At 39.5% G+C, this 6,680-nt stretch overlaps 1 protein-coding gene across 1 annotated transcript in view; it reads left to right on the forward strand.

Moving 5' to 3' along the window:
• The first annotated feature begins 5,635 nt into the window (after positions 1 to 5,635).
• si:dkey-92f12.2 (SUN domain-containing protein 2) overlaps positions 5,636 to 6,680 on the forward strand; it is a 15,002-nt gene continuing 13,957 nt past the window's right edge. Inside the window, exon 1 of the mRNA XM_035668210.1 lies at positions 5,636 to 5,935. The gene's annotated coding sequence lies outside the window, so the exon portion shown is untranslated. The remainder of the gene's footprint in view (positions 5,936 to 6,680) is intronic.

The following is a 6,680-nucleotide window of genomic DNA, read 5'->3' on the forward strand; positions in this document are numbered from 1 at the left end:
TCATTACTATTTAATGGTAGTTGTTGCTGTACATCTGTCTGTCTCCCTCTGTTTCTCTCTCTCTCTCTCATTTCATCTTCCCCCCAACTGGTCAAGGCAGATGACCACCCATCCTAGGAGCCGTAAGGTCTGGTCCTAGGTTTCTGCCTGTTAAAAGGCAGTTTTTCCTTGCCCCCCGGTCGCCAAGATCTTGCTCATGGTGGTGGTAACTGTTGCTGTCTGCTGAAATGATTAAAAAGGGAGGTTCGGTCTACACCTGTTCTATTTGAAAAGATGTCCTGAGCATAACTTCTGTTATGAAATGGCGCTATACAAATAAAACTGAATTGAATTGAATATTATTTTCCATTTCTGCAATTAGGTTCTCCTAAATGCTACACATTGAACTGTTAAATCTGGACAAAATGCATGTTTATAGATTATATTACTTCTTTTAATAATAATCCCCGCATATCTAACCAATCAAGTTCAATAACCTCAACCTAAGCATACACATACAATTAATGGTTAATCTTGTGAGAATTAGACTGTCCTCAGATGGGTGATGAGTCCCCACAATGTGAGTGTGTGAACAGGTTAATGTCCCCATAAGGTGGTTAGTGCAACAACATGCACAGAGATTATCTCTCTGACTTCCCATTGTCATAACAATACACTAAATCACACAGACCCAAATTTTAGGTATTCAAAACAACATATCACCACATGCAAATGCTTAAATCTCAAGACAGTTTAATTTAACCTGTAAAACATGTCTCCAATGTTGCAGGATCCACTCTTAGTGTGGAAACGAGGAATCGCTGAGGCCACAGGCCCCAGTGGAGCAGCATGTGTCTATCCATAATTACACCCAGTAGGTTCAGAAGATGCAAGACATCAACACCCTAAATAATTTGGATAGAATATACCACTACAAGTTCAGTGGCTTGCCAGAAAATGTCCAATTCCAGCTTACATGGTTCTTAGATTTGATGAAATGAAAGTTTAATGATCCCTGTTGGGAAATTGGGCCACTGCCGCAGCAAGAAAAATAAAAAAATAAAATGCAGATAGGGACACAGTAAATTGAGATTGCAGTAGGTAACACAATGAAAAATGCAATACAGTAAATTTAAGATTCACAACTCACATATAGGCCTCCATCTTGTTTCTCATTACACACAAGCCTTCTCACCTGCTTCCCATCTTATGGCACATGGCTGAGGTGGTCACGATCTCTTTATTACTAGACATATAAATAGCTTCAAATGCGGACACATTGCCCACCAAGAAGATATGAGAAAGATAACACAGGCATACTCTTGATTTTTGAAGTGTTCGACAGGTAATTAGTTACAATCTTTTCCAGGTCTCCCTGCAGGCTTAACATCCATATCTGTCTAAATTAGAGTGAGGAGCAGTAAAGGAAATGGTTCCTGAGTTATCTTCACACAGAGCCGAACAGTAGTAGACACTTCATTTGCAAGATAAGGTTAGTCTTCCATTGCCGGACCTTTCTGCTCACTTCATTTTAGCACTAGGACAGTAGAGGAGAAAAAACTGAAATGGGAATGGAAAAATGTATTATTTTTCAACCACAGGTCTGTGTGTGGCGTATATATCAGAGGCTATTGTCTTTTGTGACTGTTAGTTAGAATTGGAACACTTTTCAACCCAATTAACACAAATTAAGTGATTGGCCAAAATGTAAAGGACAATATAAGAAGAAATGGGGTGGAAACTAATCAGACTTCATATCTGCCAGCTGTGGAGTCAAAATGGAAATTGGTATTTTCCTGCAAATCATCCAATCACTGTAAACTAAGATCAGACAGTTCAAGTAAGGGCCAATCATGTTTCACTCTCCACTAGCTCTTGTGTGGAAAGCGGGAATCGTTCTTCTCTGTAAAACATCCACTGAGCTGGACTAAGATCAGATAAATAAAGTACGCCTGGTGTTCTTCAGCTATTCAAAATGTAATTACCCAGTACTGTATCTGCTCAGGTCTGCCTGCAGGCGAGTATCTGTCTGAATAAGAGGAATGAATAGCAAATGAAATGTGGTTGTTCACACCACAGAGCAGAGTGCATGAACTCAGAAGCTTTAACGAGGCTTACGTGTTTAGACATGAAGTTTTTTTCATATATATATACACCGATGAGCCATAACATTATGACCACCTGGGCACCCTGGTGGTCATAATGTTATGCAGCCCCATTCACAACAAACTGTGATGCACTGTGTGACACCTTTCTATCAGAAACCAGCATTAACTTTTTCAGCAGTTAGAGCTAGAGTAGCTCGTCTGTTGGATCGGACCACACGGGCCAGCCTTCGCTCCCCACGTGCGTCAATGAGCCCATTTTTCCTGCTTCTAACACATCTTTGAGGACAAAATGTTCACTTGCTAAACTTAAGTTCTCTTTAGTTCCCCAATGTCTGCTGTACTGGGTTTAATGCATACTTATGAGAAGAAGTGATGATAAGAGCTTAGTGCAAAATATTGAATATAGACTTATATTATAGAATTATTCATAATAATATAGAATTATAGAATATTTGGTATGAAACAATTTTTGCCATATGAGCTGGCAGAAAGAACTTTCTTGTTCATCCTGGAACAAAACAAACAAAATATTTCATCAGATTTGTCATATGTAAATGAAAGTTATCCTGTTTAAATAAGCAGAATTGCATAATGTTGCAGTGTGTACACACCTGCAGTACAGTGTGTGCATATGTCTGACTGGCGGATTTACTACATGTTGCCTATTAGGCCTTGATAAGAGATCGCTGGTGATGACTCAGACAGTGTGTGTATGTGTGTGTGTGTGTGTGTGTGTGTGTGTGAGTGTGGGCAGTGTGTGTCACCGTCTGTAGGTGAGTGCCCCCATGTCTGTTTAAAGATTTCACTCTCTCTTACCATCCTTGTCTCTCCCCCTGTGCCCCCATCTTCCCTCCACCGCCTCGTTCCTTTTACCCACCCTCCCTCTGTCGAACTCTCATAAACAAACACCTCTCACATACACACATTTCACTCTCACTCTATTTTTGATCACATTTCAACCCGGTGACTTCAGGCCAGAAATGGGAAAGCTGGTGTGTGTGCATGTGTGCCCATGACGTCAGCTGTTTGTTTGCGCACTGTGGTTGTGTCTGGGCCACCAGCTTGGTAGATAAGCAGGGTGGGAGTCTGTGTGTGTGTGTGTGTGTTTGTGTGTGTGTTGAAGTGAAGAGAGAAGGGAAATGCCAGACATGAAAGAGTGCATAAAAAATGTTCTGTTGAAAGTCAGTGGAATTGGCCTCAGGAGTGATGAGCCTGTCAACATTATAGACTCTTCATTGTTGAGCATCTGATGATTGAATGTATTCCTATTTCTCTGTCTCTCCCTCACCCTCACGCCAGCCAGCCGGAGGAAACTGCTGCATAATGATAACAGACTCAGAGACAATGGGTTCAACGGGCGTAAATACACACACACGTTCATGCACAATACATACACACACATTGTGTTGGTGAGGCTCAGGGGTCAGGGGTTCTGCCTGTGTTGCTGATAGTCTCCAGACCTTCTGAAAGTATTTATCAAATATGGAACAATCCGGACATACCAGCCGCATTTCTGAGCTTTTTTTTTTCTTAAAATGACCCGCTGGAATAAAGAATTATCCCCCTCCCGCCTTCCCTCCCCCTGCCTGGACCTTGTCTGCCCAGTGATAAGGTCAGATTGGGTTTATTTTGGGCTGCTTGCAACACTGCAAAGAGTACCAAAGCCCCAAGGGTTTCCCTTAAAAGCATTTTGTTGTGTTTTGGGGGAGATTTGTTCCCCAACATGCGGCGAATAGACAGAGGGAGCAATTCTAAAACCTGGTCTCACTTTCTGAGAGGTTTGACCTTATCTGGTTGCATTAACTGCTACTGGTGTTGTCACTTTCTCTAAAAAGCTTTTATATACATTTTTTGAATTATTATAGCTGTACCTGCAGCTAATGGTTCCTATGGCAATAAACACAGCCATAGTAGTTTAGTTAGATGGGAAAATAGCACTCCATTCATGCAAGGATGTAGACATGTGTAATGTAAGAAGATGAACATGGGCTATCATGATGAATAATCTGTGAGAAGGATTTCATCCCAAAAGGCTGTATTGCAAAGAAAGTTCACCTAATGCTCATTTGATGACATGATGGGTAATACATGTGCCAATGAAGGTAATGAATCACTTAATTGACAGACATAAATGGTTTTGTTATATATATAGTACATGCGTGGATTATTAGTAGTATAATATGCATAACGGTGTTATCATAAGTGTATAATCAGCTGTAAAACAGAATCATAATGTTTTGTTACCTTAGAATAAGCCTTATATATCTACAGAGGCCATGTTGAACCGCCATGTTTCTTCAGAAGAAGTACAGCAGTGGCTCTAGGGCTGTTCATGTTTTCTATACGTTTTACAGCCGTCGTAATTTCTCCTATGAGCTTGATGAGCTCTGGTAGATGCCATAACACAGCAGGCCTTCAGTATCTACATTTGCAGTGAAACCTTTCATATGTTCAATGATACAGTATAGAAAAAAGAAAACTGTTTTTATCCAGTGAAGGTTTGACTAACACACAAATGTTATACAACTATTGCTCTGCTGTTTGTTTCCTTCATTGTGGCCCCTTAGAGCTTTGGTTTACTGGCAGTTGCTGGTAGTAGCCCAGTTTAATATCTCTCACTTCCTGCCCTTGTGTTTGAATGGATTTTCCCTCTGACATCAGGTGATTTTGATGTCAGACCGTTTAGTTTGCTTGAGTTACCTTTTTTTAAGATTTAAGATTTTGGGCTTATAAGCCCAATGTTCTTAACATTACAATGTCAGTTTAATGATACTTGAGGAGCTTTTATAAAGTGTAACAGACCTGTTCAGGACGTGTTATTCACAGCCGGATGGCTCCACTGTGTGTCAGCAGGACTGAATAGCAGCTGAGGGAAGAGTTTCATGATGTGAACATATATATGACCACTAGATGGCGATCTTTGGTTCCTTATTGCTTGAAGCACTATGCCATGAATCACCAAAACGAAACCGGAAACAGATTCAAAGTGTACAACATCATTTCTATGGTCGTGTACAGATAGAATAAATAAATAAATAAAGATTTAAAAGGGTACTCGCTTTTATGCACCATTTTCTGGTGAAAATGTATTTTTGGTCCTAATAATCTCTTACAGTTTAAACAAGAAAACTGTACACTATTCAGCTATGTGAGAGAGCTCACTTTAGATAGATATTCCTTTATTTGTCCCACAATGGGGAAATTCCAATGTTACAGCAGGTAAAGTTGGGATAGAGAAAAAACAGTATAAAAACAGTAAGAGTAGGGGAAAATACAAAAAACACACATGTACAAGAGAAAAACAGGTATAAAAACAGTAAGGAGTCTAGGGAAATAAAAAAAACACTAGTCAAGAGAAAAATAAAAATCCACAACAGATAACACTTTTAGAGATAATAATAATAATAATAATAATAATAATAATAATAATACATTCAAAATAAAAAACATAAAAAACGAACAACAAAATAAACACCATCCGATTACATTTTCGGCAGAACTTTATTTTGTTAACCGGAAGTGCACGCCTTCACTCTCGCTAGCTTCACTCTGCTAACCGTCCCCAGTTGTAGCGGAGGAACCTCCGAGCTGTCACAACACGCGTCAACCCCGCAGTCATGGCATCCAGCTCCCTACTTGTGGAAATCCAGGACTAACAGACTAACTAGCGAAGTTGTTGTTTTATCTTCTGTGTCCGAGTTGAGCGGAGTGGAGATGAGTGTGTGAACGGAGGAGGGGCTAACGTTAGAGAGAGGATTATCGTTTCCTCACAGAGAATTTGACAGTAAACCACTAACTAGGCTGTTGGTGTTTTCGTTCAACTGCGACAGACCCGACAGCACAACGAGGTAAGTTAAACTCCTGCATTTAATGCATTTGTTAGCTGTTAAAATAAGTTTAAAAAAGGCGTGTGTGCTGCTGGTTACTCGTCCATGTAACGGTAGCTGCATTAACTTAAAACGGTGCTCGCCTAACGTTACTTGTACTGTTAACGTTACATTAACGGGCTGCACATATAATAATATTAAAAATGCTGCAACTAGTCATTCTTGCAGGCGTTCAGTGTGACTAGTCAAGTGTGTAGGCGGAGGTTTGTATCTTTTTAAAAGCTGGGTTAGTTAAATGAATGGCTACTTAGATGACCTAAGTAACGTTAAGTAACGTTAGTGGCTGACAGTGGTGGGGTGTAACGTTAAGTGCACAAGTAACGTCCTGCTCAGGAATCAGTTCCGTTACTTGTGTAGTTACTTGCACATTATTTGAGTGTTTCCAGTATTTACAAGTTAAGTTTTGAGGTCAGTGTTGTATTTTTAAGCTACATTCATTTTAGTTACCAGTTCATTTGCAGTGAGATTATTAATACTAAATGTAATAAAGTAATTGATTATGTTTGTTTTTGTGGAATAAGCCACCTGGCAGTCTGTAAAGAAATTATAATTAGCTCCACGCTTTAATACACTTTAATGAATCCATAATTATAATTCAATAATATAATATATTATTCTAAAAATGGCACTTTTGCTTTTAAAACCTAAAGTGTATTTTAATGCTGATACTTACTAAGTAAAGTTTTGAATGCAGGACTTTTACTAA

This window comes from Morone saxatilis, unplaced genomic scaffold (genome assembly GCF_004916995.1).
Source record: "Morone saxatilis isolate NCDOM2014 unplaced genomic scaffold, NCSU_SB_2.0 Contig21, whole genome shotgun sequence".
NCBI lineage: Eukaryota > Metazoa > Chordata > Actinopteri > Moronidae > Morone > Morone saxatilis.